Source organism: Danio rerio, chromosome 1 (genome assembly GCF_052040795.2).
Source record: "Danio rerio strain M-AB ecotype USA chromosome 1, GRCz13ab, whole genome shotgun sequence".
NCBI classification, from domain to species: domain Eukaryota; kingdom Metazoa; phylum Chordata; class Actinopteri; order Cypriniformes; family Danionidae; genus Danio; species Danio rerio.
The window spans coordinates 38,263,283-38,280,194 of record NC_141021.1 but is presented as its reverse complement, the minus strand read 5'-3'; the positions used below and the strand labels follow the sequence as shown (position 1 = coordinate 38,280,194).

At 37.0% G+C, this 16,912-nt stretch overlaps 1 protein-coding gene across 1 annotated transcript in view; it reads left to right on the top strand.

Annotated features, from left to right (window-relative positions):
* The window catches only part of znf827 (zinc finger protein 827), a 789,732-nt gene that overhangs the window by 264,745 nt on the left and 508,075 nt on the right, over positions 1-16,912 (top strand). The gene's annotated exons all lie outside the window — the stretch shown is intronic.

The window sequence follows — 16,912 nt, the reverse complement described above, 5'->3', positions numbered from 1 at the left end:
TAACAGAAAGTACTTTTTTCTTCATTTAATAATTTTCTTCTCTGCTTAGTTCCTTTATTAATCAGAGGTTGCCACAGCAAAATAAACCACAAACTTATCCAGCATATGTTTTACACAGTGGATGCCCTAGGTGCGACCCATCATTGGGAAACATTCACACACACTCATCGTGCAATTGTGTTATCCACTGTGCCACCGTGTCACCCTGCCTTTTTTCTTATTAAAAATAAAACTTTTTCTACTTCAAAAACTAAATATTCAAAGATTGTACTCATGACATGCAGACTTTTTAATTGTTTGGAAAAAGCATAATTCTACATTGTTGTCAAATGTTTTTAATAAAGATGATTATGTATAACAGATATACAAAAATGCTTTTAATTTTGACTTGAAATCACAAACGTTTTCTCTGCCACTCCACAACTGAAAGACCCGCTGTGACAGCATTAGGAAAAGCTGAATAAAAAAGGTTTTCATTACTTTTGAATTGCTCTTTTTGCTTGCAGAATATAGGCCTACTTTTTTTCCACAGAGTGCCTTGAAATTATCATTTAATTGTGATAATTCAACCTGGTCTACACTCTGTTTCTCAAAAGTGATTGACTTTGGATGTGATGATCTGCTGAAAAAATCTGGAGAATCTGGCTATTACATGGAGCCTACTGTGTATGTATATTAGTTTCAAGATAAACCATTTCCCATGGTCCAAACCATAGACATTATGATAGAAAGCTAGACACCCCATGGGCCACTGGATAGTGCATCAATGCCGTCACCATCTTAATCTGGTAACCCAGTCCTACTTCGCTGTTGTATCTCTAACCGAGACTGAGTAAACATATGTTTGATCAGACCTCATCTGCTCCACCACCGTCACACTCAACACTGGTATACCACAGGGCTGTGTGCTGAGCCCCTTCCTCTTCTCCCTTTTTACCATCGACTGTAGGCCTGTGAACAGATCCAACACCATCATCAAATTTGCAGATGACACCACAGTGATTGGTCTAATCAGCAATAATGATGAGACTGCCTACAGGGAGGAAATACAGCATCTAGCCACTTGGTGCACAGACAATAATCTGCTCCTTAACACCAACAAGACCAGGGAGCTTATTGTGGACTTCAGGAAGGGATGAAAAGGCACACATGATCCCATCCACATCAATGGGATGGCCGTTGAGCCTGTCTCATCCTTCAAGTTCCTGGGGACCCACATCTCAAAGGACCTTTCCTGGACCACCAATACCTCCAGCCTGATCAAGAAGGCCCACCAGCGCCTATTCTTCTTAAGGCAACTTAAGAAGAACCAGCTTTCATCAGCCGTCTTGGTGAACTTCTATCGCTGCACAATAGAAAGCATCTTGACCAACTGCGTCACAGTCTGGTATGGAAGCTGCTCTGTTGCTGAGCGTAAGGCACTGCAGCGGGTGGTGAAAACTGCCCAACGCATCACAGGGACCACACTGCTAGCCATGGAGGACATCCAGAGGAAACACTGTCTACGCCGAGCACGCAGTATTTTGAAGGACACCTTTCCCCCCGCTCACAGACTGTTTTCTCTCCTGCCTTCCGGCAGGCGTTTCAGGCTCCCCCGGACAAAAACCAGCTGACTGAGGAACAGCTTTTCCCCCAGAGCTGTCTCCCTTCTGAACTCTGCCCCCCACTGACTCTTTTGCCCCGCCAATACACCCCCCACTCTCCTCCAACTTATACTCCTCACAATAACTGCACTGTTTAACATTTGCACATTTAAAATTTGAACATATTCATTGCACCACATTGCACTGATTCACTTATTTGAACCGTACATACCCACTGCACATGGACATGTACACACCCACTGTACATATACGCTTGTAATCATGCTTATTTATCTGCACACTACTGATTATTAATAGCAACCTGTACATATATTCATATATTGTAAATCTGTTCATATCTGTTCACTGTGCTAAACACACAGCTATTCTAACTACTGACACCGTCTACACTGGATACAATATACAGGTGATCATGCTCATTCACTTTTTTTATTGTCTGCTGAATACAGGGCAAACGAAAACAGAAGATGATTCGTTTCGTGTGAACTACTCGTTTATGTCTCAGACGTTTGGAGAAATGTTTAGGAATGTTCAAGTATATGCAAAGGGATTATTTTTTAATGTCATCGTTGGATGATATTTTGTTAGAAGAATTTAATTGCAGCTGTTAAAAAAATAATCTTAAACCAGCCAGGCTGGGAGAATAGCCAAACCCAGCTATGTCCAACTAGAATAAGCTGGTCATCTCGAAGCTAAGACCAGGCTGAAAATGACCAAATCCTGGCCGGTCGACCAGCTAAAACCTGCCTAACATTACCAGCTTAAGCTGTTTTCCCCTCACTATGTTTTGTAAACGATTCAGAGTCAGCAATAAACGTTTGTTTTTGGAGGGTGAGAAGAACAATGTCAATATGGATATTTCTAGTTTAGCACAACCAATGGAAATCTTCATGAAAGTTCTTCTCGGAGAGGAAAATTGTTACCTACCATGAAGCCCTTGGCCTGTACCGTGTAGCAACAGCAGAGGGCAGCAAAGACCTGGAATTTTCCATCTTAAACTCCAGGTAAGTAAGATTTTTTCCCCCCAGTTTTAACCGCGTTATTTTAACGAGTATTTTAGATTGTATTATGATTGCTTCTTGAGTTGTTTAGCTTGATTTTGATTTTAACTGCATCAACATTTGTGACATAATTTTTTTTATAACATGAGTTTTTTAGATGAATTATTAATTGATTTGATATGTTTGTTTTTATTTGAAGCGGGGACAGAAAGCTTCAAGGTCTTAAAGTTTTGTCATTGTTATTTAACATAATTTAACACAAAAAAGACGCGTATGTATGTATGTAAAATACATTTTATATATATATATATATATATATATATATATATATATATATATATATATATATATATATATATATATATATATATATATATATATATATATATATATATATATAAAGTCTTAAAGTGTATTCTCCAAAAATCATATAACATGTTCAACCGAGGGTGCTTTGGGAAGTTTAGTGTGGTTTTAATTTATTTTGCTTATATATTATGCTTATATATATATATATGAGATTGTGTACAAAAAAAGGCCTTTTTAAGGCTCATATTCACTATTAACTTAATACACATTTTAAATGTCATTCAGGTCATTTACCACAAGAGGCTGACATTTCCTTAAAATGGCCATCGAGTTTTATTAACATTTGCTTATGGACCGTTTGGTTTAATATCTCTCCTGGATGTTTTGGCCTGACTTATTAGAAGTTATGATTTTTTAGAGGGGTGCAGTGATAAGCAATTGTTTGAATTCTGTTTGTAATGTTTCTTAATTCAGTAAAGAAACAGAATTGTATCAAAGTGATTTTTGTAACATCTTTGTCAGGACGGGAACCAGAGCAGCAGCAACAATTCTTTACTTCTCACTAACAATCTACACACACTTGCAAGTGCAACACTACAGACATGTTGTGGTTAGTCTTAGCAAATACAAAACATACTTTGACTACTCTACTGATAATCTGATTTCTTAACCAATCTTAAAACCACATTAACAACTAAACTTTATCATTGCACAATTAATTGTGCCTGTTTGTTTTGTCATTACTAGTTTGTGCAAGTTTGTCAAGGTATCTAAGTGAAAGGAAGTTGGCAAGTGATCCAGCTTTGGATGATGCACATCTAACAGATTCTCAATGTCCTATATACTCCAAATGCATGTTTCTGTGATGTTATATCTGTAGTTTATGTTGTAAAACTTTACAAAATCATATCTGTAACAGATATGAGAGAATAGTAGAATTGTGCCACATCTGACATGCTCCACAATACTCACATTTTCTATTATGTGTACAGTCTAATATGTTGTGCGGCCAGAAAATATCCACCTTTTGACTCACCAGCAACTGAACTATGAGTTTATGAGTTATTGGCAGGGCCAGATGAAATCTCCTGAGGCTTTATATTATTTTCCCCCTTTTTACCTAAATATCACTACTTGTTGAATTATTTTTTATCACTGGTGGGGACAAAATGTTTCCCTGCACCAGCATAGCCATTAATGTTTTTTTTTTTTCTTCAAAAAATTGTGAAATATTGTTAGTGCAAACAATAATAAAAGCAAAAATAAAAATTCACTATCAAAGCTCCCAGTATGACCAGCTAATGGTCAATCAACTAGCCAAGTAAGAGTAAAACAGCTGTTAGATGAGCTGTCAGATTGTCTACTGAATGCCTTCCAGATGCATTAATTATTTCCCCACCATCAGACTCCCTATCGTTCATGGCATTTTGTTCTGATACCTCCACAAGTAGTCCTCTTTTACTCAGTATGACTTTATTTGTTTAGTATAACCACTAATTTAGTGAGTTGAAAGTTAAAGTCATTGCCGAGCAAGTTCAAACAAAAGCTACGCATAAAAACAGCCATTATAGATGCCGCTTATCTGGTTTATCTAACAATGAATAAATCATTGCAAATCCAAATCATATCAAAGTCAATGATTGGGAGGCCTGAATGTTTTATTGAAGGTCTGTAAAGTACATTTGAAAACAGTGACAGGGATTTAGTGCAATGAACCATTTTCTCGCTGATGGTAGAAACAGAATGAACGTGCTAAACAGCTTCTGTTAATTTCAGCAAACAAACCAGGGGTTACCTAATTCTCTGCGCAAAGAAAGAAAAGAGGTGCAGCATGCTGCAGGTGATCCTTGCACTGGAAAGCAGAAATATATAAAACACCTAGTTACACAATTGACAATACAAAATAAATATATTTTTTGTAAGTGCAGTGTTCAAAAATGTAAATTTGACAAAAGTCTAATAAAAGATAAAAATTGCTGTTATATATTATTAATATATTAAGTAAATAAGTAAATATAGTGAATTACAGTCTCAAAGATCTGTGGAAATCTACACACACATTCTGTCTGGGCTTAGTTAATGGCCAGTTCTTAATTAGTCCTAAATGTATTTCATTTAAGCAGATTTAGGGCTTTGATCATACCCCCAATACTGAACATTTTGCATGTCTTCATTCATTCATAAGTGGAACCTTGCATGGAGACATGCAAACTGCAGTGTTGAGAAAACTCGAGAACTTAAATTTGGAAGCCCCCTTAAGAAGCTCCCATTAAGTTTGATTGTGTTAAAAAGTCAGCAATCACAAGAATCAATGAAATTTCTGTGTTTAGGGAGCTTTTACATCTTCATACATTGGTTTGGTTGTATTGCACTAGAGTTCATTTTCCGTTTTGGTGCTGTTCATTTGGGCAGGTGTGAAGGCAGCTTTACCATTGACTTCTGAAGTGACTTACGATATGCTTTCCTCCATTTTCAGTTTTCATTTTGGTTCATTTCAACTAGTTTAGCCCAGTCTAATTAGTGTGGTGTAAAAAGTAACTAAAAAACAGAGAAATGGTTCAATATATAATTTGTTGTTTGTGGTCCAGACCAAATAAACCCTGTAAAAGCACCCTCACTATTTATTTGAGTGTGTGACTCAGTTTGTGGGCATGCATACACAAACATCAGACGTGAAGGATATCATAATGTAATATTGCTATGTATAAATGCATACAGCAACACCGTGGCTCAATGGTTAGTACTATTGTTTCACAGCAAGAAAGTCACTGGTTAGAGTCCTGGCTGGAAAAGATATAACTTTTCTCTCGGTCTCTTCCCCTTTTTTTTAAGACAAAGCATTATTTCTCACCTTAGCCTTATGTTTCCACCCACCTATTTTAATGCTCATTTTGGATATGCACATAAAAATCGGTTGATGGAAACGCCAAGATGCACATAACTTTTGAAAATATAAAACATATGCTGAGTAGGACAAACTTTTTATTCAATAAAAAAGATGCCCATAAACTGCGATGGAAACACTTTTACCAAACAAATTCCAGTATGTGTATTAAAAAAGGGTTGCTATAAGAGATCAAATGATGATGAAATTGTGTGTGAATGGACAAACCAGCAGGCTGAGCACACTGCAAAACATCTGAAATGTTGTTTTGGTCATTCTAAAATGCCTGACCATTTTAGTATTAGTGTTAATATATAATTAATTACCTCCAGAAAAATTGGAGTGTGTCAAGAGTGTCTGTTCGTCGTGTCTCATGGTTTCAAATGCCACCAGGTGTTCATTGTGTGTTGGCATTGTCCTCTGAGGTGAAAGTCATTTATTAAATAAAGAAAAGGTTGATGCAGCTTCTTCTACAGCAGTAAATTCTGTTTTTACTGTTTATATTCGGCGCCAGTTAATCAGGAAGTGTCGATGGAAACGCAGCTTTATTTGCACATCTTTTATGCGACATTATAGTTTTATAAATACGTTTAATTGGCATTTTTAGATGAAAACATAGCTATTGCCTACATTTCAGTCACGCAAAGAACAAAGTCATGTATGACAATGGCTTGTCTTTTTTAATTATTTAGCCTAATATTACTGACCTTCGACAGGGATTTACACTTTAACTAGAGTAATGGGATTATTACTTTTTCTCAAAACAATTTTTAATACTGCTTACATTCTAAATGCCATATCAACCTCTACCACTTGATCAATAATAAAGGCAGACACACAAGTGCACTTTTAAATCTATTAAAAACTCAGCTTTAGAAATGTTATCTTAAACTGATCAGTGTGTGTAAAAGTGTGAACCTTAAATTAAACATTTCCACTAAATATTGAGTTAAGGTTATCTGCGTTCTTGTTTTGTCAAATTTGTTGTAGAAACTACACAGAAGCCTGTTTTATGTAATTTAATGCAATTAATCTGAAATAACTTTTAAAATTACGGCCAATTCCCCACCCTTTTCAAGTGAAATTTAATAAACATCACACATTACATAACTTTTTTATTATACGGAAATATTTAAATGCTTTAAAAGTAATCTTACGCATTAACTTGAGCAGCAACTGTATGTTTTCCTATGCTAACTCTCTCTTTTTCACTGATGCAGTGATGTTACTTTTTAAAATATATGCTCATATTTGCTATAACTTTGCATGAGCTCGTCAAATTCAGCCGTAGAAAGAAATGCTGATCTCTTTTTTCAGATGTTGCCATGATGATTTATAATATCCGCGCTCCATTGATAATGCCTTTTTTATAGTCGCGTGTGCACAATTAACTCTGAGTTAACTCAGAACTAACTCAGAACAGCTATTCTGAAACCAAAAACTCTTGGGTTTTAATCTCTCTGTAAGTCAAGTTCAAACTCAGAGTTAGTTGAACCTCCTTACTGAAACAGGCCCATTATGTTGACTTCCATATTCACTAACAATTTGTTGTTAGTGACGGCAGAAACAGTAACATTGAAGACGGCAGAAACAGTAACATTGTTCACATTGAGTGCATGTACGGCAGGATTAAAATATATATACACAACTCTATCTTTACCAACTGTAAAGAAATGTTCACTACCTTCACATACAAGAACAAACCCACAGCGGGTTTGTTCTTATATCAGGCAATGTTTGTATGTTAATAAAAGCCTAAAATCTGTTTAGCATTATAAAATGTCTCTCCAGAAGATAAACTTCATATGGATTACATTTCTAGAGTGTTTATGAATCTTTATGAAGCTATCTACATAGCTTGTAGCAAATTATTTTTTTGAAATGGCCATAAAACTTAAACATTTACATTCTTTCAATTAGTTTCTATTTGGTTAGCTTTATTCTTTGAGAATGATTAGTGTCCAGTGCAAAAATTAACATGGCAAATGTTTATTAATGAAAAGAGACTGGATTTCTAACAAATGATTTTGCATTAAGACTTTTTTTAGTTTTATGCACGTATATTTATATAATAGACGCAACAGCTTCATCCCATGTGCTAATCAAACAAACCCCATAAACGCCTCCATCTCAAATGTGCGTTTTAAGCCCCAAATCCTGTCCATGTGTCACATACTGTTCTTGTGACACAATATTCATCATCAGGATTGTCTGTGAACGTCTGTGCATGAGAAGAAGCGTGAATGAATGACAGATGCACAGTACCTCCACACAAGCACCGTCCTCATAAAAAGAAAAAATTTGGATTCAATCTGCGCTCATTTGTGGTTTATTCTTTAAAAGCTGTGTGGGCATGTGTGAGAAAAAGAAGAGAGGCTGGGACATTACACTTTTTCAAACACTTTTTTTTAAACGATAGTGATTTGATAATAACTAGACCTGGTTTAAACGCTCCTCGTGATGACACTTTTATGCAGCAGTTTGGATTGTTTTTCCTGTTTCAGAAGTTGTGTTTGTATCTACAGAGGAAAAATGGTTTCATTGATTATTTGACTTCAGTCTTGAGTTCTGTAAAGCAGGGCTGGGTGATATTGATTGTAAATCATGTGAAAGGGATGAAAAGTAAAAAAATATTTCAGTATTCCTATAAAATGGAATAAATGTTTACTTGCAAATCAAAGCTTAATGTGACGTGTCACAATTACATTTGTTATAGACCATTTCAATGCGATCATGTCATTGGCGCATGAAGATTTCCTGCTTTTAGTTATCAAACCATTTCATAACTGTAACGAGGCAATTTATTCATATCTTCATGTTAAAACAGCTATCGTAACATTAGTTATCAACATGTGGCTCTTTTTGGATTCTCGGAAGCTATAGAGATTAAAAATGCAAAACAGGAAATACTGTACATTGGGACCATTGTTTTTGCTTACATCCCACAAAGTGGGATACACTGGATACAATATACAGGTGATCATGCTCATTCACTTTTTTTTCATTGTCTGCTGAATACAGGGCAAACGAAAACAGAAGATAATTAGTTTCGTGTGAACTACTCGTTTATGTCTAAGACGTTTGGAGAAATGTTTAGGAATGTTCAAGTATATGCAAAGGGATTATTTTTTTAATGTCATCGTTGGATGATATTTTGTTAGAAGAATTTAATTGCAACTGTTAAAAAAAAATCATCTTAAACCAGCCAGGCTGGGAGACCAGCCAAACCCAAACCCAGCTTTTCTTCCCTATTTGAAAATGTATAGTTGTAAATAATATTATCATGTAAAATATAAAAAAATATATAATAATAAAAACAAAACAATAAACAAAAAAAAATATTTTTATTGTTATTAGACACACAATTGGAATCACGGCTGTTAGTGAAACAGAGGCTCAGTGGTTAGCACTGTTGCTTTACAACAAGAGAGTCTTTGATTCGAGTCCCTGCTGGGCCAGTTGGCCTGTCTATATGAGTTTGCATGTTCTCCCCGTGTTTGCTAGGGTTTTCCTCCAGGTGGTCTGGTTTCCCCCACAGTCCAAAGACATGCTTTATAGGTGTAGGTATAGGTTAGCGGATTATTCTGCTGTGGCAACCTCTAAAATAGAGAATAAGTCATAAGATGAACGAATGAATCATGGCTCTCATATCATTGCCATCATATCAACAAGACATCACTGCATTAAAGGTGGGAATGTTTAAGAACTTCAAGAAATGATCCAGTTCTGATTCTGGCAGTGACAATTCGATTCCAAAACGATTCTTGATCTAATTTTTTTCCAATCTCTTCTGCTGTGCATCTTTACAACTTTACATTTTAACCATATGGTTTCTATGATTTTGTTTATGATTGTAAATAATCTATGAATGACAGTGTCGCCCACTCAAAAATTGTTTATTTATTAACAAATTTATATTTAGGATGAACAAGCTCAAATGTAACATTGAAAGGCTAGATTATAAAAAGCAATTATAAAGAACAAAAAGTTCAGTTAATTACAAAAAGAGAGTATTAGATTATACCAAGTTTGTCCATCATTATCCAGATTGTTGTCAACACTTGTTAATTTTCTGTTTCACAATCTAATTTGAATACAGAATCCATTCTAAACTTTTTGAGAAACCATTAAATATCACATTACAGTGATGACCAGAATTTATTTCTCCCACCCCTACACTGCATTAACAGTGAATCAATTTAAGCTTTTTTAGGAGCTGTTTTTTTGGTTATTGTCATGCTTCTGTGGACAGGACTATAGGCTACATAACAAGGCAGGAATCGAACATGGGTCAATGTGACTGCATGACCTGCTACAGTGTGTCGACTCCTGATGTCTGGAGCGATTTGCATAATTTATACATATTAATATTACATATATTACTATTTTGCATTGATTACAGACAATATGCACTTTTAGCGACACGGTGGCTTGGTGGTTGGCACAGTCACCTCAAAGCAAGAAGGTCGCTAGTTCGAGCCCCGGCTGGTTAAGTTGGCATTTCTGTGTGGAGTTTGCATGTTCTCCTCATGTTGGTGTGGGTTTCCTCTGGGTGCTCCGGTTTCCCCCATTGCCTAAAGACATGCGCTATATGTGAATTTAATAAGCTAAATTGGCTGTAGTGTATGTGTGTGAATATGAGAGTGTATGGGTGTTTCCCAGTGCTGGGTTGTGGCTGAAAAGGCATCCACATCGTAAAACATATGCTGGATAAGTTGGTGGTTCGTTCCTCTGTGGCGACCCCTAATAAATAAAGGTACTAAGTCGAAGGAAAATGAATGAACGAAAATGCACTTTTAGGTGGCACAGTGGTTTGGAAGGTCACTGGTTCAATTCACCAGCAGGCGTTTCTGTGTGCATATTTGGTTTCCCATCCAGTCCAAAGACATGCAGTATAGGTGAACTGTGGAAACTAAATTGGCCGTAGTGTATGCGTGTGAGTGTGAATGTGAGAGTGTATAGATTTTACCAGTGATGCATGGTTGTGGCTGGAAGGGCATCTGCTGCATTGAAAATATGCCAGAATAATTGGTGGTTCATTCCACTGTGGCGACTCCTGATAAATCAGGGACTAAGCTGAAGGAAGTGGCAATGCTGCCTGACTGATAGTATGTGCAGTGAAGCACTCGAGATGTGCAATGCAGCTTCAGCCAGTCATCCCTGAGTCTTTCTCTGCACACAGGATATGGAGTTGACTTTAGTTTGCTGTTTTGGCACAGGTAAACTTATGATAGATTTGTCAGGCCTCAGTTCATGTGCAGAGTGAGTGAAAGAAGGATACACACTGCCTGACACTACCATACACACATCATTCACCATGGTGCCTGACAGCTGCTTAAACTACAACAATCCTACCCACCCATATCCATATTTATTGTCTAATCCCGTATTGGGTTGAAAAAAAATATTGATATATCTCTAAGACATGATATACTGGCCAGCCCTGCTGTACAGTACATCCTGGCACAAAAAGGTAAACTGAACATCAAAGAAGCATACCATTCTAGATTAGTTTGAAAATCTTTCCTGCTCTTGCTGGATAATCCTTGTGGCATTGTGCTCTGTGAACAAATCTTACATCATTACAGCTTTCATATTCAGGCCGGTGTGACCGCTTCACAAGTTGCAGGTCTGTGTTTTTTTTTAAAGGAATGATTATTAGCTCAATAGTAGACTTTGTGGATGTCTGGATTCCCTCTTAAATAATATGTTCAATTTAATTAAATTCAATTCAGCTTTATTTGTATAGCGCTTTTACAATGTAGATTGTGTCAAAGCAGCTTCACATAAATGGTCATAGTAATTGGAACAGAGTAGTTCAGTTTTTAGTGTTTAAGTTCAGTGCAGTTTAGCTCAGTTCAGTGTGGTTTAAAATATGGTGTGTGCTAGAGTTCAAGGCAACTTGCTTTTTGTCCTTTATCACTAATTATTTAGATGACATGATTTGGTCTTTCAAAAGATAACGACTTGGTTTCTTGAGTTTACATAAAGTGTTCAAACTAACCCAACTGATTAAAAAATCTAGTAGATCTTACATGTGATATTTGAAATTTCTTCATTCTTTTTTAACACAAAAGAAAATATTTTGAAATATGCTTGTACCTGGCACCTATTAACTCCCATTGTAACTTTCCCTACTATGGAAGTTGATGGGTGTCAGTGGCCGGCATTCTTCAGAGTACTTTCATTCGAGTTAAAAAATGAGAAAGAAACTAGGGCTGGGCCGATAAATTATATTATATCGAATTGTGATGAAATTTATGTTAATAACAATGATAAGCCCTGCACTTTTCACTCTATATTGGTCTAAGAGCCAATCACAAAGCAGAAATGTGCAACAATGGCAAGTTAAAAGTGTGCTGATATTAAAGATGTATCATCAAAAATTTATCAGCCAAAAATATGTTATACCATTTAATGGACCCTCCAATTAGTCTGGCTTCAGTCATTGTACTCTTTTAAATCTGGAAGCATTAACAACTTACAGTTTATCGAAAGATATATCGCTATTGTTCAGTATGGAAAATAATTATCGAGATTGCATTTTTGCCACATCGCCTAGCCTTAGAAGAAACTCAATTAAGTTTTGAACAAGTGAGGGATGAGCAAATGGTAACTAAATATTTGACCAACACATTTGATGATAAACTCATAAAAGTTTAAAACCACACAAGATTTGCCTTTTAATTTACCACATTTGTTTGGAATTGGAAACTATTTTTGTTTTACTCTATATTTATCATTTTATTTGATATTTTCTTCAATACAATTCATATTTTTTTCAAAAGTTCAGTTAAATAAAAGAAAAACAAGCACACAAAAATATAATTTAGTAGGGTTCATTTATCCATTACATTTAAAGGTTCAGACACACTTTACATTTTCACTATTCAAAAACAACAATAACATGCATGGATCACTGCTTAATATAGCAGAATGAAATTTGAACAAAATTTTTTTTACTAATGTTGATTATTTGTGCTTTTAGATTTAAGAGTTTTGTTTTACCAAAAAAAGAATATTGAATATATAAGAATATATAAGAATATAAGATTTTGACCCACTTTAGTGTAGGTTTTTAGGCTGTGCAATATAGGGTTAAAATGTCCACATTACAAGCCTTAGTGTCACAACAGGACGTACTTTCAGGACTTTCAGGAAATGCTTAAGACTTGTAGTACTTTCTTCTATAACCGGGCAGGTGGCCACTTCAATCATCAGGCTAAGCTCTCGGAAACAGCGCGTTACGTCTCACAGAGTGGGTGCGTGCCGGAGACCAGTCCCCACCGGGAAACTTGTAGTGCAGCAGTAATCGTGGAAAGTCTTGAGGATGAAAAAGGCTGTTTGTGATCACCCTAAGTGAATGGGACAGCACGAGTAATACAGGGGTCTGTGTGGTTTTATAGTTCAGTGCCTGTGTTTTGAGCGTGCGCTCTTTTCAGCAACGTGGGTGGCGGGTTACACTATCATCCCTCCACCCTCCAACTCCCCTCAGCTCTGTATTGTCATTGGCTCTTTGCAGGCCTTCTACTCATTACTCAGCTGCTTGGAAAATGGTAATATTGTTTTTTTATATAATGAAAGCCGAGCTGAGGGCTGAATTCCTAAATAGATGTGGCCAAAGAGTTGCTGGAGCTGCAGATGTCCAAATTAGATTTACATATTAATTATTTTCACTTAACTTAGCAGCAATAGCAGCAAGCAGTGTTACATTAGCACAAGTGTCCGCCCTTTCGCTCTGCCCAAGTGTCACATAAACAGAACTGAGAAAAATAACTAGAAAGACAGAGAGAAACTTTCCACCGCTGTGTGCGTTTCTTTTCCTCCCCAGGTTGATTTTCACTCCCTCCTTTCCTCTCGTAGCTTCCTCCACTTGTTTGCTTTTTATTTGTAGTGCCAAGCTTGGCGTTAAATCTTATTTTTCGGTAAATAAACCAGTTTCTGGTAGGAATTACATACAACTTGGTGTGAGGTCTGCTTCATAAAAAGGGGCCTGGAACCTTTTATCTGAAATGTTTTCTGTTTGTGTCCTTTGTATAGATGCTTTCTGACAGCTTTGAATGAAAAAGAGCAGGTTTTATCGCGTTTCTTGTGGTGAGTTTGTGGAATTTTTTCCCCTCTCCAGGCATTGTGGTCAGAATTATTCGACGTGGCTCTATGTTCCCCCATTTCATTCCTTTGTTCTCGGCTGTCCCGTAAGTAGTTCCAGGGTTTGGAGTACTCTCTCTTTTCCTGTGAAGGTCCAATGTGACACCTGCTGTGGTGAACTTGAATTGAGTAGTCTACAAGTTTAAGAGTCTGGATGCAGCTGCCCATTCCCACTTCTGCCAGTGTTTTCAGCATAAAAGCAAGTCTTATATTTTATTCTTTATTTTCCTTAATGTTTTATTGTCAGCTTGTCTATGATTTCTGTACTCTTGAATGCAGAATTCAGATAACATGAGATCTATGAGATAAAGGGTTTCATTGAAACATCTTGATAAAGGGTTAGAGAACATCTTTCCACCAGAGGTCAGTATTTTACTAAGCAGTACTGATGTCAGGCGCTATTGAGGGAGTGCAATATGGAGTAGTTTTCAGTAATTAGACACTTCCCCTTAAAATAAATGTTATGTATTCAAGTGCACAAAGTGAAAAAAAAAACTTGTGACCAAATCCAAGGTTTTAATTATGCCCTTATGTCCAGACAATTATATTTCAGCACCCTGGGTTGCCTTCAGGGGTGTCAAAATGAATTGTTTCTTCGGTACACCAAGATGTGGACAGTTTGGTATCGGTTTAGCAATAGATCATAACCGGTTATTACGTATTGATGTCATTTATCTGATATGCACTATATTGCGGTAGCTTACTATGCTGAGGGAGGCGACAGCGAGTAAAAAAAAAATGCTTCAACTACTTACACTGTCACTGAAGGTACAGCAAAGCCCCTATTTCACTGCGATTGAGAAAAAGAAGGTAAACTCCATCTTTGTCTCTCTCACTCTCCTTCTCACTGTGGGTATTTGACCTACTACCGCGAGGGAACATTTCCTCTCCTCTTGGCTGTTAAAGCGATACTTCTAGATGTCTCCAGAGCGAATTTTCTCCTTTGCGTCTATGATCACCGCAGCTGTTTATTGTTCATTCATTCATTTTCTTGTCAGCTTAGTCCCTTTAATCTGGGGTTGCCACAGCGAAATGAACCAAACTGAGGCGAGGATCAAACCAGCGACCCAACGACCTACTTGCTGTGAGGCCACAGCACTACCTACTGCGCCACTGCTTCGCCCTGCTGTTTATTAGGGGTGTCAAAATAAACTGTTTCTTTGGTGCACCCCGATGCAGACTCGAATTCGGTAATTCGGTATCGGTTCAGTAATAATCATAACCGGTTATTATGTAGTGACATCATTTATCTCATATGCGATATGGCAAGGGAGGCGAGCGTGAGTATTTACAATGCTCCAGCTACTTAAAAATGCAAAAACTGTGCACAATTTCACTGTCTGTGTGTTTGATGGACAGTCTTTTACTGACACACAGCAGAACCCCCTGCGATTGAGAGAATGAAAGTAAACTCTTATTTCTCTCTCTCTCTCACTCTGGCCCATTTGACCTGCTAGCATGACTTTTCCTCTCCTCTTGGCTGTTACAGCGATACTTATGAATACAGACACGAGCGCGTGCCTGCAGAGTTTTTTCCACATCATGGATCAGCTGTGATCGCCGCTGCAGTTTATCAGTATCACTCATCTCTGAAGAGCGCAGCGTGCAAGAGCCAATAGCAGCCTCTTTTGTTGAGCGCGTGACCAACCAAAGAGATTTATGAGAACTTGGTAGACAAGGATTAGAAAGCAATCGGGATCTTTATATTTCTTTATATTATTTGCTATAAATGCTCGTGTTGTTTAAAAGTACAGTTTATATATCTGACTGTTTGTATTAAAGGACAAAATTGTATTACAAATCGTATATAACTATAAATATATATCTTACACATAGGGGTGTAAGAACTCACTAGACAATGCTCAGAAAGTGAGCTGGATTATATTTACATTTGTTTATTTGCTATAAATGCTAGTGTTGTTTTGTCCATGTACTTAAAAGTTTTTAAAGGTGCAGTTCATATATCTGACTGCTTGTTTTAAAGGACAAATTTGCATTACAAATAATATATAAATATATTTATACATTCTGAGACAAGAATTCCGGTGCTGTAAAATTGTGTATCTTAAGCATCATCAATGCTTATCGAATTAAACCAAATTGATGGCATGATAATCGTAACCAAACTGAACCATGAGACCAGTGTAGGTTCACACCTCTAGTTGCCTTGGTGGAAATAGCATGTTACATTTCAGTCTTGATGGCTTTCGATGTTTATTGCTCTGGCCGAAAACACGTGCTCTGGAGGACACAGTTTCCAAACTGACACATTAAGAGTTATAAAAATCCACATGAGGTGGTTTTTAATTTGGAAATAATAGAAATTTTACAGGCGAGGCAGTGGCGCAGTAGGTAGTGCTGTCGCCTCGCAGCAAGAAGGTCACTGGGTCACTGGTTCGAACCTCGGCTCAGTTGGTGTTTTTGTATGGAGTTTGCATGTTCTCCCTACCTTCGCGTGGGTTTCCTCTGGGTGCTCCAGTTTCCCCCACAGTCCAAAGACATGTGGTACAGGTGAATTGGGTTGGCTAAATTGTCCGTAGTGTATGAGTGTGTGTGTGAATGTGTGTGTGGATGTTTCCCAGAGATGGGTTGTGGCTGGAAGGGCATTTGCTGCGTGAAAAACTTGCTGGATAAGTTGGCGGTTCATTCTGCTGTGGCGACCCCAGATTAATAAAGGGACTAAGCTGACAAGAAAATTAATAAATATTAAAAATGTAAATATTAGCTGAGCAGGTTACATTGTAGCACCATGTCCTAACAACACACAATACAAGATTTCAGCAACAAGCAATTTGTCTGCCTGTACCAGATTGAACATGACAGAAATATTATTAAATTATTATATTAAATACTGCCATTCAGAAGTGCAGAACATTACACTGCAGGGTTTAGAATCAAATTAATATATATTAAACTGACATTGTTGACATTTGTTGGTTTGCACCAAGTCACAGTTCTAACATTGA